This window comes from Pristis pectinata, chromosome 1 (assembly GCF_009764475.1).
Source record: "Pristis pectinata isolate sPriPec2 chromosome 1, sPriPec2.1.pri, whole genome shotgun sequence".
NCBI lineage: Eukaryota > Metazoa > Chordata > Chondrichthyes > Rhinopristiformes > Pristidae > Pristis > Pristis pectinata.
Genome location: NC_067405.1, coordinates 75,534,392 through 75,553,162, shown reverse-complemented (window position 1 = coordinate 75,553,162; position 18,771 = coordinate 75,534,392). Strand labels below are relative to the sequence as shown.

Below are 18,771 nucleotides of genomic sequence, written 5' to 3'. Positions count from 1 at the left end.
GAGGCATGGAATCCAGAAAAACTTGGCTGTGTGGATTCAGAATTGGCTCACCCATAGAAGACAGTGGGTGGCTGTAGATGGAGAGTATTCTGCCTGGAGGTCGGTGACCAGTGGTGTTCTGCAGGGATCTGTTCTGGGACCCCTGCTCTTTGTGATTTTTATAAATGACTTGGATGAGGAAGTGGAAGGGTGGGTTAGTAAGTTTGCTGATGACACGAAGGTTGGTGGTGTTGTGGATAGTGGAGAAGGTTGCTGTACATTACAACAGGACATTGATAGGATGCAGAGCTGGACTGAAAAGTGGCAGACGGAGTTCAACCCGGAAAAGTGTGAAGTGATACACTTTGGAAGATCAAATTTGAAGGCAGAATACAAGGTTAATGGCAGGGCTCTTAGCAGTGTGGAGGAACAGAGGGATCTTGGGGTCAACGTCTTTCGATTCAAGGTTGCTGCATAGGTCAATAGGGTTGTTAAGAAGGAGTATGGTGTGTTGACCTTCATTAGTCAGGGTATTGAGTTCAGGAGCCACAAGGTAATGTTGCAGCTCTATAAAAAAACTCTGGTTAGACCACACTTGGAAGTATTGTGTTCAATTCTGGTCACCTCATTATGGAAAGGATATGGAAGCTTTAGAGAGGGTGCAGGTGCAGAGGAGATCTACCAGGATGCTACCTGGATTGGAGAGCATGTCTGATAAAGGTAGGTTGAGCGATCTAGGGTTTTTCTCTTCGGAGCGAAGGAGGATGAGAGGTGACTTGATAGAGGTGTATAAGATGATAAGAGGCACAGGTCAAGTGGACAGTCAGAGACTTTTTCCTAGGACGAAAATGGCTAACACAAGGGGGCATAATTTTAAGGTGATTGGAGGAAGGTAAAGGGGGGATATCAGAGGTAAGTTTTTTTTTACAGAGAGTGGTGGGTGCGTGGAACGCACTGCCAGCAGAGGTGGTGGAGGCAGATACATTAGGGACATTTAAGAGACTCTTAGATAGGCACATGAATGATAGAAAAATGGAGGGGTATGTGGGAGGGAAGGGCTAGATAGAATTTAGAGCAAGATAAATGTCAGCACAACATTGTGGGCCGAAGGGCCTGTGTTCTAAAACAGCCACCTCCTGTCATCTTTTTCTTCTTTGGCAGTCCTTCAGCATTTGATTTGCTTCCATTTCAGTCCTGTGGGTTGTTAAATGGCTGTCAATGCCTATGCAGGATCCATAGATTCAACCATGTTAGAAGAATGTTTTTGAAGGAATGTGTGTGTGGGGTGTTTGGGAGGTCCTGCAGTCCTTCCGCCATTTTCTCTTTATTTTTACGTGCTTCTATCCAAGAAACCCCAAGAACTCAATGCCTTCCTGGGTGTTCCTTCTCCATTTTGAATGGTCAGGGGCAGGGATTCTCATGAATTGGTGAGAATGCTACAATTTTTCAAGGAGGCTCTGAGAAACATGTACTGTATCCATCTGGAAATCTCTTGCTGTGATGAAGTTCAGCCAATAGAGTTTCGTTCAGGCATGTTAAAATGTGGCCTGCCCATCAGAGCTTGCTGAGTGTAATTAATGATGGTGTGGAGAGGACACTGAATTTGGTTCATTTAACCTGCCAATGGATTTGGAGGATTTTGAGGAGATGGCATTGATGGTACTTCTCCTGTCGTTCTCTTAGGTGGTCCACATTAGATGGCATTTCAGTAGCATCCAGGAGCACAGGAAGCATTTTCTGCCCAGTAGAGCATGAGCTTTATAATAAGTTTAAAGTCTTCAAGTACTCTTTCTCTCAGACAGCCAAAGGCTGGACTGTCACAACAGAGGTGATAGTGAATTCTATCATTGATGTGTATGTGTACTGAGACATAGTTTCTGCAATATTGGACATAAACTGTTTTCCAGGATCTTATTGTGGATAAAATCAGAACAGCTGGAAGAACTCAACCAATCAGCACCTGTGGAAAGAGAAACCAGTTCATGTTTCAGGTTAAAGAAATGCTGAGCTCTTGCAGCATTTGTTTTTGTTTCAGATTCTAGCACCTGCAGTTCTATTTGTTTGTCACCATGGACCTTTATTGTCAGGGAGCTGTATTGTGCAGTCAAGATCTATAAATTCCACTAATGTATTTCCTAATGCACAGCTTGAGCTATAAATGATGAATTTTAATGTTAGGTATGCACATGCTGCATCCATGTGTGTGTTCATACAGTAATCCTGTTGGGACTGGAGATAATGTAGTGTGCCTGCTTTGCAACAATGTTTCAGATTGTGTAATAATATTACATTCAGTCTGCCAGTTTATAGCTGAAATATACTACCTTTAAAATAAACCAAATGCAAGTCCTCCCCAGGTTACGACAGGGTTCCATTCCTGTGAACTGTTCATAACCCAAACAGTTTACAAGTTGAAAATGTGGCTGCAAACCAAGTTCCCACATGGCAGAAGATGCCTGCAGCCCCTGCAGCAGCTGGCAAATCCATCCTGATGGTCTCCCAAACGCTCGCTCATATGGAAACACAAGAGAGACTGCAGATGCTGGAAATCTGGAGTGACAAACAGAAAATGGAGAAACTCAGCAGGTCAGGCAGCATCTATGGAGGGAAACGAACAGTCAACATTTCCAGCCGAGACCGTTCATCAGGACACCTGACTCCAGCTCCAACCCCTGCCGTGTCTTCACCATCCCCTCTGATCTTCCCCTCTGAGGCAGAATGGTCTGTCCTTAGCAGGGGCCTTACCCTACCCTTGTGCGCCTGCACCTCAACGAGTTCCGTGCCCACCATGACGCCGAGCTTTTCTTCCATCGTCTCTGCCTCCAGGTCTACATCTATGGCAAGGATTCCCCACCCCCCATGGATGACCCCTTCTCCTGCTTTAAACCTTCCTCCTCCTTAAAAAAAAGAAATCAGTCCTGATGAAGGGTCTTGTCCCAAAACGTCAACTGTTCATTTCCCTCCATAGATGCTGCTTGACCTGCTGAGTTCCTCCAGATTTTCTGTTCGTTGCTTTCTCATACATACAGACTATACTTGTCAGCTGTTCATAGGCTGGGGAGGACCTGTACTTTGATGACTCACACTTAAAAAGTTTCAGGTAGAACCAAAATTGATCATTTTACAATGTTTTCTTGTGACCACTTGCATCGAAAAGTTTCTGACAAGAGTGCACAGCACAGCAAGCACAGTGGCACAGGACAGATTTGACTCATCACTAGACTACAGCACTCACCAAGTTCAGCTATGTTACCATTCAGTAAGAATGAGAAAATATGATCGTACCAACTGGGTACATCAGGAGCCTTGGTGAGTATGAAGCAACTCAAGAACTGGGAAAAGCCAGCTCATGTATCAGACAAATGAATTTGTTCTCTAAAATGAACAATACCCAGAAGTTGAAGAAGGCAGTGTTGTAATAGCCTTGAACAATGTGATATCTTGGCAAGAAAGAGCAATAGTCTTGATGGAGATTGGGCCCAAACCATTTAGCATGCCAACAATTTTTGACTTGGAAGATGATTTGTTTAAAAACATTGCGCACTACCTGGAAGATCACTTTAATCCAAAACCATTGGAAGTAGCTGAAAGCTTTAAGTATGGGACAGGGATCAAGAAGCAGGATTAGACAACTGGTGAGTAAAGAAAGCTGAGTGTCAGAAATGTGATAAACAAGATAATAGTTGATTATTTGTAATTGTTGAATTTAGTGTTGAGTCCTGAAGGCTACATTGTGCCAAATAAGAAGACAAGGTGCTCTTCCTCCAGCTTAAATTGAGTTTCACTGGAACAATGCAAGAGGCTGAAGATGTGATTTTTAGGTAGAGCCCCTAGGAAAAGGTGGCCTTCTTTCGAGATACCCTATAGAGGGGTCTCAGGAGCATGGTGAGGTGGGGTACATGCTGCCACCAATAGCCAAGGAGACCAACAAAGCTCTGGTGTCAGTTTTGTTGGAGGGGATGGCAAAATTTAAAATTTTGTTTCGGGCAGTTTCAGGAATGTCTCGTTTGCCTGCATGCCACTGAATTCCAAGAAACAATACATTCTGGGCTGGGCCCTGCACTTTTTCCATATTAATGGCCCAGCCCCGTTCAGAGGGAAGAAATTAGCATATCAAGAGCCTCTGAGACAATGGCTTCGGAAGGCCCCTGTAAGAGTTTGTCGTCAATGTATTGGGTAGTTGACACCCCCGGGGGAATTTGAATGGCTTGCAAGTCCCAGGAGATTAACCCATGGCATATTGTCAGACCATGAATGTACCCTTGTGGTAAATGTTGGAATGTATATTGTCTCCTGTCCCAGTGAGGTGGGCGGGGGGGGGGGGGGGGGGTTGCGGGCAGACTTAAGGTGTCTGTAGTCCACTGTCATGCGGCACGTCCCATTCTTTTTGCAGACAGGCCAGACGAGGCTATTGAAGGGGGAGGCTGGGGGTCAGATGACTCCCTCCCGCAGCAGGGCTTGGACGGCCTCAGTGATGTCTTGGTGTCGCCCCGGCACCCTATACTGTCGACTGCAGATGACCTTGGAGGGAGGGGGTACGACAACCTGTTCCCATTTGGCCACCCCGACTATCACTGTAGCCCGGGCGACTCCAAAAGTGAACTTGCCCTGGTTGGTATGTAGGGACTGTCCCTTTAAGACATTGATCCCGAGTATCACTCAGGCGAGGCTGCTATTAAGACAGTTTCAGGTCAAGGAGGTTGGTTCCCGATGGCCATGCAGACTTTGACTTCCATCGCGGGCAAAAGGGAACCCCCCAATCCCTCTACCTGTACCTGTGCCCCCGTCCATGTGGCGGGGTTACCCAGGACAATGGTGTGTTGGGCATCCGTATCGATGAGTGCCATCCACCTCTGCACATTCCCCTTTCCCCAGTGTACCGCTACGGGTATGTGTGGTGTCAGGTCCCCTGGACGGGGGAGGGTAATGGAGCAAATGCACTGGGGACCCTGGCCTTCATCCTATGAGAAGGGGGTGGAGGTCTGCCACCCCGTGGGTGAAAGTTCCTGCTGACGGAGGTGGGATATCTCCTGTCGCAGCAGGTCCCAGAGCTGATTCCTGAGGGCAGGGAGACTGTTTCAAGTGGTGGAGGGCCGGAGGCAGTCTCAGTGTCTGCAGGGGCAGCCCGCACAGTCCAGCAGTTGGGGGCACCCCGTGTCGGACTTGGACCCAGGGTGGCTGTGGATCTTCCCCCAGCCAATCTTCACCCCGCAGAGCTCTTCCCAGTGTGCGTAAAGAGTAGATGTCGGGACCCCATCTATGCTGGCGTGGTCCACCCCTGCACGCAACAGGTCTACGTATAACTGCTTGCGCGTGGGACGGGGGGTGGGGGGTTGTCTCCCCAGCCCACGTCTCCGCTTTGCGGACCTGGATGGGTGCCCCCACTGCATGTACTCCAGCCCTTCTAGGAGAGTGATGACGTCCCGTACGGTCTTCCCACTAGCCGGTGGCATGAGGGGCAGGACCCCTGGCCTCAACTCAGGGGACGCAGTGGTGACCAGGTATCCTACTAGCGCGCTGGTTACTGTGGTGTTCTCCAAAAGCTCAAGGTCACCGGCCTCCTCAAATGCCAGTCACCAACACCCATTCCCTGATGACCCTGGTGCCCTCACTGACCGTGCTCCACTGCGGTCACCCATATAAATCCCATTCAAGGAGGGTAGGGTACCAGGCCCTTACTGCGGTCACTACCCAGTTCCACAGGGTAGTGTTGTCCCCAGCCCCTCCACGTGGCGCCTGCAGGGCATTGTTAATGTTCCGTTGGTCAGACAAGCTCCTCAGGGCGCTCGCCTCTGGGTGAGAGAGACTCACATTGGGGGGCCCCCTCATCCCACAGTGGGAGCAACCACCCGGCCAGGTGTTCACCCAGCCGCTGGTGATACTGATCCGCCAGCTGGGTTAGCTCCTTGATGGAGAAGTCCCAGGTCTCCGTGGTCTTGGAGGGGCTCTGTGCACTCACCCCTGCGGTGGCCTCATCCCCATTCCCCTCCCTTTTGTGGCAGGCCTGGAACTATGTATGGACAGGTCGAGCCTGCAGGGGTTTGGGTACATAGGGTGGAGGGCAGTTGTGATGGGGACCCAGCTCTTCGGGCACCCCCTCCTTGTCAGCATCCATCCATATGTCCCCATCCCCCCAGCCATGTATCCAGCTTGTCGCCATGCCGGACCAGGGCTTGAATTTTAAATGGGTCTGGCTGCCAGCCAGATCGGGGGGGCTGCCAGCGCGTGCTGCAGCTGAATCAGCCTGCAGGCGACCTCAGTACCTCTAGCCTTGAGGTTGTTGGCTCGGGTCTGGGCAGTCTGAACTGCCTCCTGCAGTATGCAGCACTGCTGTTGGAGCGTCTTTATCTCTGTTTCCTTCTGGAGACATGTATTCTACAACTGGCTAGTAGTCCCAGCCTGGCATCTCAGAAGGGACGCAAGCAGCCAGGAGGCACCTCATTGACTGCCTTTGGCCCTGGGGAGCCCTAACTTCTGGAGGAGGGTAACCACATGGTACCCCAGTTTCTCACCACATGGATCTAACTGCTGAGCCTAGTCCACTGGCTTACCGTAGTCTGCCAGCATGCTGGCCAAGCTCCCAAATCCCTCACTCGCATTGGTCCACCTGGGAATCCTCTCCTCAGTGCCTGCACTGGCCTTCTTCTCCCGTTCCAAAACATCCTTCCCGCATCTGTGTCCAGCCAAGACCTTTAATACCCTGCTCGCAGCGCCAAATGTTGTAAGACAAGTTCTTTAAGATCTCAAAGGGCAAGGATTCTGGACACAGTCTTTGGAGTAAAAAAATGATTTATTCACAAAGACAAATGCAGGAAAGAATGAACAGGAACAGATGCACACTTACACACACACACACAGGTGATCGCGAATGTGGGGGAAATCACAACAAGGGTGAGATGCACATGTGCGCACACACACATAAAACAAACTGGTTACAAATGATCAAGGAAGAAACAATAGAATGCCTGATCCCCTGACTCATTGCAAGCATTGGCTCTACGCTCCTGGTAATCTATTTAGGACACTCCTAACCCTTGTGGAAGTGCACACTCTTACCAATGGTCTCTTCAGCTTTGTTTCACAATTCCTGGAGCAATCAAAAGAGAGAGAGCTGAGCACATTCGGCACTCTTTATAGTGCTGGAGGGCTGGGTGGAGCCAGCCCAAGTAATTCAAGTATGCCAATGGCTCAGGGCCAGGTACAAAGGTGTTGTACAAAGGCCAATGGTCAAGTGTGTGCACTAATGGGTGGGTGGAGCCAGACCTTGATTGACAGTGGTGTGGCTTTCAACCATGTGCTCAATGGTGTCACGTGACAGCCATGTGCTTCACAATACACCACCACACCCAATCCCATCCCTGATTGGATCCGGCCTTATAATAAGAGGACAAAAAAAAATGTAACATCTAAGATTGATGTAATAATGTAGAGGAAATGTTTTACTTTAACAGGATTCATATATTCCTTATTTCTCTCTTCTGATAGACCAATAAATGGGACATTAATACTGATGATACATTGCACATATAAAAAAAATGAAAATTTATCAGCCCACAGGCATGAATGATGCATGATTTTCTGTGAAAGCGAGAACTTTTATATTATTCTCTCCTTGCATGTTACACTTTTGGGGTTAACTAGAAAATGCAAATTATTTGGAACATAAATAAAATGTGGGCTATTTGGGCATATACCTGTAGGCATAATTTTTTTAATTACTGTTAAATCCCATCATGGAGGGTATGCAAATTATCAAAGTTCACACCATAGGCACCTCAAACAAAAGTCCATACACCAAGCCAAAGAGGATAATGGGATTGATACGCAAGAGCTTGGTCTATGAGTAAATTTTAAGAAGGGAACAACATGACACACTCAGGAAGCTGTTTGTTAATATAAAAAGATTTCATAAGCTTTCAATCTATCTTTTAAAATTTTTATGAAATTGTTTTTAAAATCTCTAATTAGATCATCTATTTATATTTTTATTTGGAATGGCTCAAACTCTTTTGAAGTGCTAGAGATAAAAATAAAGAACTGTAGATGTTGGAAATCTGAAACAAATACAGAAAATGCTGGAAAACTTCAGCAGGTCAGGTAGCATCTGTGCAAGAAGAAACAGTTAACGTTTTGATCCGGAACCCTTCATCAGAACTGCTTTTTTAAAAATAATACCTGTATGTTTTTAATTTATAAAGCACAATTTCTTGTGAGTTTCTAAAAACTTTGGACATTTGTGCCTGTTTCAGAATGTTTCTGATAGTTCTGGCCATCTAAGGCATGGCTGTCAATTTTTTTCACTCGTTTTGTGGTTTATGGATTTATTTGGACTGCTCCATGACTTCTGTGATCTTTGACACTGTTTCAAAATGCAGAACCTCCTCTGTTGGCAGAATCCACAAACATACGTTCAGACTTTTTATTGGAACTCCACAACCAGCAGATAGTGCTCAGCACTGACTGCAAGAGTCTACTGTTGTCTCATCCAGAAGGTAACATCCCTGACACTGTACTTAATTGCCAGCCTGGATTTTCTGATGCCAATTTCCTGATTTCAAATGCCCTCCAATGTAAATGATAACTTGTACTTTGATACTCAAAAATAAAGTTGGACACTAAGCAAACCAACAAATAAAGATACCCTTCACAAGAGAGAACAAATCAAATATATGTTTTGTGTGCAGATCTTCAAAATCAGTTCTCTCATCAACTGGAAAAAGTTTCCATTGTTTTCTGTTTTTCTTTCATATTTTCAGTCTCAGTAGTTTGTTGTTGATTTTGGTTTTGATTTTGTAAGGTACACATTCCAGAACTTGAGCTATTTTAAAATTGGCTACTGTAAATGATGCTGTACACATATACTATATACTTGCTATCCTTCCCTATACATCATAGGGAATGCAGCAATATTGCATGCTAAATAAGTAGGTATGATCATCAAGGGAAAATTGATTGATTGCACTCTTCTGGAAGGGAGCTGCACAAAAAGGGGGATGTAGTTGTGAATCCCTGCAAAGACATCATGATCCCAACTCCAACCGTTGTTGCCTGTAAGCTCCACAATGGAAGCATGGGATGAGAATTTATCTTGGCACATGTTTATCTTAATCTTTTAAAGCCAGCTGTGAGGGTCAGTGGAGTGGCCAGAAAATAAATTATAGGTTCCTGGAAATCAAAGTCTGTTATTCATATTGATACTTAAGGAGAGCTTTTCCAAAAAGTTGGGGTGAAAATTGACCGAGTACTCATATCCGTCTTGAATTGAAACAGTGTTTAAGCTTACTGATCTGTCCACAATAACAATGTGTTGCTTTCAGTAACATACTGTATGCATGTATTTGAGATATCCAACTACTGATTGATCTAAAATTTGCTTTAAAATCTCTTCATTTTGTTTGCCATTCGTTCTTCCCATCTGTTTACTTCCATTATTTCTGACAGCAAGATTAACTGCTGCTGTAAGGTTGATCAAGGAGCTGATCTTCTCACTCCTAGTTCACATCTGATTGACACACCAGCATAACTATAGGCTTCTGATGGGTTGCTGGTGTATACTGCTATCTTGTGTATAAGGTAATTATAAGGATCCAGCTGCCATCACATACATCTTAAAGTCATATTGTGCTTGGAGAATTAGTATTAAGTTCAGCTGCGGATATACTAGTCGTACGTAGGCCAGTAATTTTGGGTGATTGCTAAAACTGACAACCTGTAATACAACTGCTCAAGTTTCAATTTATGAGAATCTGAGAACTGTAGATATTAGAAATCTAAAATAAAAACACAAAATGCTGCAAGTGCTCAATAGGTGAGGCAGCATCTGTGGAACAAGACACAGTTAACGTTTCAGGTCCAGGACCCTTCATCAGAACTGAGAAATAGGAAAAAGAAGTTTGTTTTAGGTAGCAGAGAAGATGGGGGGAGGGATGGGCACGACAAAGGGAATACCTCAGTTAGAACAAGACCAGATGACCTAATGGGGCAATTAAGTAGCAGTTAAAATTCTATGTAACGTGTTGCTCATGGCAAGGCTGTGTGACATGCCCACAGGTTAGAGTATATTAAAAAGAAGGAAAACTGAGCCGAAATGATGACGGGCATATATGGCCAGTTTTGATACAAACAAATGGAAAGTGTTACCTAAATTTCAAGAATTCGGTATAGAGTCCAGAAGGTTGCAACATGCCCAGACAGAAGATGAAGTGTTGTGCATCAAGCTTGAGTTGAGCCTCACTGCAACAGTGCAGGCCACAGACAAAAAGGTCAGAGTGCAAGTGGGATGGTGAATTAAAGTGGCAGGTGACTGTAAGCTCACCCAGATACAACCCCTTAACTCCTCTGTCCACGCAAACTACCATTCTATCTCCAATCTCCCTGTCTTAAGTCTTGAATTTACTGTAACCTCCCAAAACTACCCAGACTTTCATGCTTGAATCCCTCCAAATGGATTTCCATGCTGGAGAACACTGAAATAATTCAGATCAATGTCACAAATGGCTCTCACATAACTGACAAAAGTAATCTATTGCTCCTCATCTTTCTTGGCTCATGTGCAGATTTTGACTTGTTAAGTTTTGCCCCTTTCTAGCTCCGCTCCACAATAATTCAGCTGGCTGGGTCTCCTCTAAGCTGGTTCCATTCACACATATATATAATCACAAAGAGAATATCTCCTGCTAGGTTCTCTTCCATTTCATACACCATTACCTCTGGAGTTCCCAAAGATCTATGTGGGGCCTCTGTCCTATTTCTCATACGCATGTTGCCCTTTCTGAAAGCATTGCCAGCTTTCAAATGCATCCTACCATCATCCAGTTCTATTTTATTTTTACTCTCAGGCCCTCCATCTTATCTAATTGGCCCATGACTTGTTTGTGAATGTTTAAGCAAAGGGTGTGTTCATTTTACCCAAATATATTTGAACTGACTGAAGAGATAACATTTGGTGGAGAGTGGAAATTGTAAGGGGGTGGGCTCATTTGAAAATTTAGCTAGGTTTTGCATCAAGAATTTTAAATAATTTTAACCTCTTTTCTACAATTTACCTGCCAGTAGCACTTTCTCAGTTAATCCAGTGGTCAACTAAAACTACTTAGCTGGTAATTATCAGCTGAGGCTGGGACTATCAAACTGGTATTTCCTTGCTTATACACAAGGTAATTCCAGAGGTGCAGGGGTCACAGTTTGAAGTGGGGGATGAGGTACTGTGTTTGTACTTTGCAGAAAAATCAGAGTTAAATTAATAAAAACCACCAGTGGCAGCAAAGCAAATCAAGAGTTTGAGGAAAGGGTTTAAAAATCAAAGAGTGCCATCACAGGAAGGTAATTGGCTGATGAGTATTATATGATTTTTCCTCTTACCTTAACAGGGTTTGCTTTAAATTTATAATTCAAAATACCTCAAAGTGTAACTAAAATTGTTACTTTTAACTAGGATATTGACAGGACTGAATTATCTTGAAAAATTAGAAATAGCTAATTGAATAACAAAATTACTAATTAAATAAACTAAATTATGACAGACGTCGCAGGACAAGTGATGGCTGTAGCACGTGGAAATTGATGGAAAGCACTATGATCGGCAGCAGACACATTTGCACTAAATACACAAGAGAAACTCAGAGTTGATGACTGTAAAGTGAGTTTCAGAAGCTGTTGTAAATAAGGGAGTGAGCTAGTTACCTGGCAACTGTCACACACCTTGGGTTAAGTACTATGGATCTATTCAGCCACATCTTCCCTTTCCCTGCCCTTTCTGCTTTCCGCAGGAACCACTTTCTCTGTGACTCCCTGGTTTTTTCATTCCTCCCAACCCATCCAGGCACTTTCCCCTGCAACTGTACGAGGTGTAACACCACCCCTACACCTCCTCCCTCACCACCATCTAGGAACGCAAACAGCCCTTCCAGATGAGACAGAGATTAAATTGCACCTCCTCCAACCTCATCTGTTGCTTTCAGTGCTCTTAATGTGGCTTCCTCTACATTGGTGTGACTAAGCGCAGACTAAGTGACCGCTTTGCAAGTTCGTGCACTCTGTCCACCATGGCCATCTGGAGCTCCCAGATGTAATCTATTTTAATTCCCCTTCCCATTCCCACACTGATCCATCAGTCCTCGGCCTCATCCACTGCCAGGCTGAGGCCAAACACAAACTAGTAGAACAGCACCTCGTATTCCACCTGGGTAGTGTACAACCCAATGGCATGAACATTGAATTTTTCAATTTCAGGTAACCTGCTTCCCTTCTGTCCCTTTCTCTCTCATTCCGATCTACCCAGGTCCTCTGACACACTCTTCTTTCCAAATCACTCACTCCCCAATCACCCAGTGTCGTCCCACCCCACCGCCCCCCCACCAACCTACCCATCACCCACACACTCCTCCCACTGGATCCCCTCCCCTCACCATTCCCATCTGTCCACCAATCCTCCCTTATTTGGTTCCACTCTTCAGCTTCCTTTCTTATCAGATTCTATAATCTGCAGCCCTTTGTTGTCTCCACTTATCACCTCCCAGTCTCTGTCTCTATCTCCACCCTTGCCTTCCTCACTTGACTCCATCTGCCAATCAATCCCTCCTCACCTATTGCTTACCAGCTCTTGTCCCATCCCTCCACCTCAGCTCTTTATACTGTCTTTCTCCATCTACTCTTTCAATCCGGATGAAAGGTCTCAACCCAAAACATCGACTGTCCATTTCCCTCTACAGATGCTGACTCTGCTGACTCACTAAGTTCCTCCAGCAGCTCAGTTTTTGTTTCAGATATGCAGTGTATATATATAAAAACAATAAGTGCATTAAACAAGTTGGTGAGATACAGGCACATTAACCATATAGTAATGTAGCATTAACAGAGACCTGCCTTTAAAAAAAAGGGCAGGAATGGGTTCTTCATATTACTGGATTTAAGGTGTTCAGAAAAGAAGTGTGCTCAGGAGAAGTTTCTTCATCATCACATTTCTGGCCCAAAAAGGAAGGTGACATTGCTGAACTTGCTTCTGGGAATTGAGCCAAGGCAAATATCAGTGGGGCAAGTATCAGTGAAAAAAATGTCTCAGATGCAGCAATCATTTTATAAGGTTTAGAACAACTATGGAAAAGGATACAGATTATTCAAAGGTAAAAACAGTCTATTGGAGAAAGGCCAATTTCAGAAAGTGACAACAGATCTGAATGTAAATTGGAATCAAAACTTAGCATTTGAACAATCTCCACCAAAGTGGAGATGTTCCAGTCATATTCTACATACATTCCCATGAGGGAGAACATTGGAGAAATTAATTTCAGGACTGTGAATGATCAAAAAATGAGAAAATAAAAACAGAGTAGAAAAAAAGAGCATTTAAGTGTTTCCACATGAAAACCAGGCTCCTTGCAGGGAAAGTTTTTGAAGAAGATAAATATAGATAAAATGATAAATGATTGGCAGAAAGCATAAAAAAGAATCCAAAGAATTTGTACATGGATGTGAACAGGAAAAGGGCTGTATAAGAGGAGAGGTGGGGCTGATCAGAGACCAAAAAGGAAATTCCACATCGAGGCATAGCTGAGGGAATGAGAACTTTACATTGGTCTTCTCCAAGGAAGAAATGCTGCTGGAGGCTCAGCAAAGAAAAATTCTAGATGGGCTAACAATTAATAAATAGGTCTTAGAAAGTTAAAATGGATAAAACACCTGTTCCAAATGGGGTACATTGTAGGTTGTTGGAGAAAGTATGGGAAGAAATTTGCAGAGGCTCTTCTGAACATTGATAGGTTCATGTGTGTACCTGAGGGAAACTGAAAATGTTACATCACTATTCAAATCAGGGTAAAGGGATAGACCCAGCAACTATAGACCAGTCAATTTAACCTCAGTGGTGGGGACAGTTTTAAAAAACAATAATCAGGGGCAAAATTAGCAATCACTTGAACAACTGTGGATTATTTAGAGAAGGCCAACAAGGACTTGTTAAAGGCAAATCATGTCTAACTTGATAGGGTTTTATGGTGAAGTAACTGAGATTATCAGTGAGGAAAATCCTGTTGATGTGGTAGGTATAGACCTCCAAGTGGTGCCACATTATAGGCTTGTCATCAAGAATAAAGGCCTGGGAAATTAGGGGTTGTAGCTGGCCAAATAACAGGAAACAGAAAGTTGTGCATGGATGATCTGCATCTGGCCTCATCTCCTTGTCTGTGCCAGTTCCCCAAAGCCCTTAATTCTCTGATGTTTCAAACATTTATATATTACTCTTTAAATACTCCCAATAAATTATCCTTCACAATCCTCCAGAGTAGAGAATTCCAGAGATTAACCACCCTTTGTGAGAAGTTTACAATCAGTAAGTAATCATGTACCATATTTTCTTTGCTCATCCTACTAGTTCTACCTTTTCACTCTTCTTTCAAAGAGAACTTCAACCTTGTCAGGCAGTGGTAAAAGAAGAGAGTAAAGGTAAAGGCACACTACCATTCTTTTTGATACTTCCATGCAGCAGCTTGGATTCTGACATTATGTGAAATCTGGGGTTGAAGAGGAGTTGAAGAGGCAGGAGTTCCATGTGCTGAGTACATGGAGTAAGTGTGGCAACTGCAAGGGCAAAACAAATGGATCCCACAAGTGCCAGCTCCTCAGGGTGAGATTCTACTGCAACTTGATGAAAACGGTCTACAGAATAAAACTGATGGATCTGCATAATTAAACACTTATTGCATTAATAGACATGCCAGAAATCCTGAGTGCTATGTCAAGGAGTTTGGAAGATTCCAGCACCAAATTTGAATAGGGCATTTCCACTTGGAAATACAGGGCAACTTGACTAATGCTTTTGTCGATCAAACCAAAATATCTTAGCTTTATTGGAGCTCCAAAAGAGTTCGTCCATCATAGGTGTATCCAGAAGATTGAGGTGCATGGGATCCACAGTGACTTGGTCTTTTGAATTCGGAATCTTCTTCCCATAGAAGACGGAGGATAGTAGTTGATGGGACTTATTCTGGCTGGAGGTCCATGACAGTAGTGTTCTGCAGGGATCTGTACTGGGACTTCTGCTGTTTCTTTAATATATTTATATGTGTGTATATATATATATATATATATATATGACAGATGAAAAAGTGGATGGGTGGGTTAGTAAGTTTGCAAACAATACAAAGATTGGTGTTGTGGATAGTGTTGAAGATTGTCAAAGAATACGGTAGGATATAGATCAATTGCAGATATGGGCAGAGAAATGGCAGATGGAGTTTAATGCAGCCAAGTGTGAGGTGTTGCACTTCAGGAGATCAAATGTAAAGGGACAGTGCACAGTTAATGGCTGGACCCCTAACACTGTTGACATACAGAGGGATTTTGGGGTCCAAGTCCATAATTCTTGAAAGTGGCTGCACAAATTGTTAGGGTAGCAAAGAAAGCATACAGCATGCTTGCCTTTATTAGTCGAGGTACTAAGTTCAAGAGTCAGAAAGTTATGTTGCAGCTTTATAAAACTCTGGTTAGGCTGCATCTGGAGTATTGCATTCAATTCTGTTCGCCCCATTATAGGATGGATGTGGAGGCTTTGGAGAAGGTGCAGAAGAGGTTGACCAGGATGCTGCCTAGATAAAAGGGCATGTGCTATTAGGAGAGGTTGGACAAACATGGGTTATTTTCTCTGCAGCGGCAGAGGCTGAGAGGAGACCTGTTAGAAGTTTATAAAATTATGAGGGACATAGATAGTGTTGACAGCCGGTATCTTTCTCCCAGGGTCAAAATGAATAATACCAGACACAATGCATTTAAGGTGAGGGGGGTAAGTTCAAAGGAGATGAACAGGGCAAGTTTTTTTACATAGAGAGTGGTGGGTGCCTAGAGTGCACTGCAAGGGGTGATGGTGGAGGCAAATATGATCACAAGATCACAAGACAAGGGAGCAGAAGCAGGCCATTCGGCCCATCGAGTCTGCTCCAAGGAAAAGGGAAAAAAGAAATGAGAAATGGGGAATGGAGGAGGGAAACAAAAAAAAAGGAAAAAAAAAACCTATTCTAATCCCAATCTCCGGCCTTATCCCCATATCCCTTGATACCCTGACTATTTAGATATCTATCTATCTCCTCCTTGAACGCCCCCACTGATCTGGCCTCCACTGCTGTACGTGGCAAGGAGTTCCACAAATTCACCACCCTCTGGCTAAAGAAATTTCTCCTCATCTCTGTTTTGAAACTGTACCCTCTAATTCTAAGATTGTGCCCTCTGGTCCTGGACTCACCCACCAAGGGAAACAGCCTAGCCACATCTACTCTGTCCTTTCCTATCAACATTTTAAATGTTGCTATGAGGTCCCCTCTCATTCTTCTGTACTCCAGTGAGTACAGTCCAAGAGCCGACAAACGCTCCTCGTACGTAAGCCCTTTCATTCCTGGAATCATCCTTGTAAATCTCCTCTGAACCCTCTCCAACGTCAGCACATCCTTCCTAAGATGTGGGGCCCAAAAGTGCGCACAATATTCCAAATGAGGCCTCACTAGTGCTCCGTAGAGCTTCATCAACACTTCCTCACTTTTATATGCTATACCTCTCGAAATGAATGCCAACATAGCATTCGCTTTCTTTACCACCGATCCGACCTGGTGGTTAACCTTTAAGGTATCCTGCACGAGTACCCCAAGTCCCTTTGTACTTCCGTACTTTGAATTTTCACTCCTTCTAGATAATAATCTGCCCGCTTATTTCTGCTTCCAAAGTGTACAACTGCACATTTCTCAACATTGAATCTCATCTGCCATTTCCTTGCCCATTCTCCTAAACTGTCTAGGTCTCTCTGCAACCTTCCTATCTCCTCAATACTCCCTACTCCTCCACCTATCTTGGTGTCATCCGCAAACTTAGCCACGAAACCATTTATTCCATCATCCAAATCGTTAATGTACAAGGTAAAAAGGAGCGGCCCCAACACCGACCCCTGCGGCACACCACTAGTAACCGGTAGCCAACCAGAACGACATCCTTTTATATGCACTCTTTGCTTCCTGCCAACCAGCCAATGCTCCACCCATTCTGTTATCCTACCCGTAATTCCATGACCTCTCATCTTATTAATCAGCCTCTTGTGAGGCACCTTATCGAAGGCCTTTTGAAAGTCTAAATACACAACATCTATCGCCTCTCCCTTATCCACCCTCCCTGTGATTTCTTCAAAAAACTCCAATAGGTTGGTCAGGCAGGATCTTCCCTTCACAAAACCATGTTGGCTAGGACCTATCTTGCCTTGCGCCTCTAGGTATTCCATAACCCCATCCTTGAGGATAGATTCCAATAATTTTCCCACCACTGACATCAGACTAATAGGTCTGTAATTTCCTTTATGCTGCCTCCCACCTTTCTTAAACAACGGAACTACATTTGCGACCCTCCAGTCCTCCGGAACCGTGCCGGAATCTATCGATTCCTGGAAAATTATCACCAATGCCTCCGCTATCTCTAAAGCCACCTCCTTCAGAACCCAGGGATGCACCTCATCTGGTCCAGGAGACTTATCAGTCTTTAGCCCATTTAGTTTTCCTAGCACCTTCTCCCTAGTAATCTTAGATAGAAAGCTCTTGCATAGGCTCATGAATGTGCAGAAAATGGAGGGATATGGGCATGTAGGCAGAAGGAACTAGTTTAGTAGGCTTTTAATTACTAGTTTAATCAGCTCGGCACAACATCTTGGGACGAAGGTCCTGTTCCTGTGCTGTACTGTTATGTGTTCTATGAAGTTCAGACTTCTGTCATACAGGCTTCAACTGCCTTCATATAACATGAGTTAGCAAGGCAGGTAGCTGAGACATCCTTGTGCAAAGGTGCCACAATAATCAGCAATCTGTCCTCCAACAGGTTACTAGAATTACTGAGGCACTGGCCCAGGGATGTGGCAGAGGTTGCACGGATCATGAATCTGCTACTTCTCTCATGCTGACAGCATTAGTTATGTAACAATTGCAATCTTTCCCTGTCAGCCAGACAGCACTTTCCACCACTCTTGCTGGGAAGGTGCTTTTGAATTTGAGCCTTCAACATGCAGAGCTGAAAGGGTTTGTACTCCAAGATCAGTTCCACTTGCCTCCACTGAAATTCAACAACCTTCCACCAGAAATATGGCAGCCACTGAGGCACATTATATTGGAGCTTTGGAACAGACAAAAAGCACATGGAAGATCAGCATTAAGGGAAAGCACATGGATGATTACTTCATGTTTCCATGTAAGGTGCTTTGACTTCTAAATTTTTTTATAGAGTTTTTCTGTGTTGGCTTTAATTTTTGCATTTTAGCTAAGTGTTTCAACCACAATAGAGAAAATATGGGACAAGCAAAAAACTGTGGCTGTGTTTACTTGTATCGCAATTAGATAATTTGTCATGCACTGCTTAAGCAGAAAGCTGCTTTCTGAGTTGCCTCCTAATTTCCTCTTAGTCCTACCACATCGACTACTGACCCAACCAATGAAAAATGTGATTTGCATGTATGCTGCAGGTGTGGAAACTACAATCAAAGTTTTGATTTGTTTTATGCACACTATAAATTAGCAATCACACTCAAAGATAAATTTTATTCAATAAATCAATCCCATAGAGTAAAAAGGCCATGAAATTGATTTTCAATTCTTGTGATAATAAGAAAAATCACTTGCTATGATCTCGTAAATGAATGTTCTTGAACAAGTTGACATCAAATTGAAGGTGTTTTTCGCTGCTAATCTTTTATGAAGCAAAGCTCTGATTATACTCAGAACTCTTGTAACATGTGAACAACATTCCATTTTGTAATCTTGGTAATTTGCCTTGGAATTA

The 18,771-nt window shown here is 44.0% G+C and overlaps 1 protein-coding gene across 1 annotated transcript in view; it reads left to right on the top strand.

Annotated features, from left to right (window-relative positions):
* LOC127574538 (sperm-associated antigen 16 protein) overlaps nucleotides 1-18,771 on the top strand; it is a 624,219-nt gene that overhangs the window by 473,775 nt on the left and 131,673 nt on the right.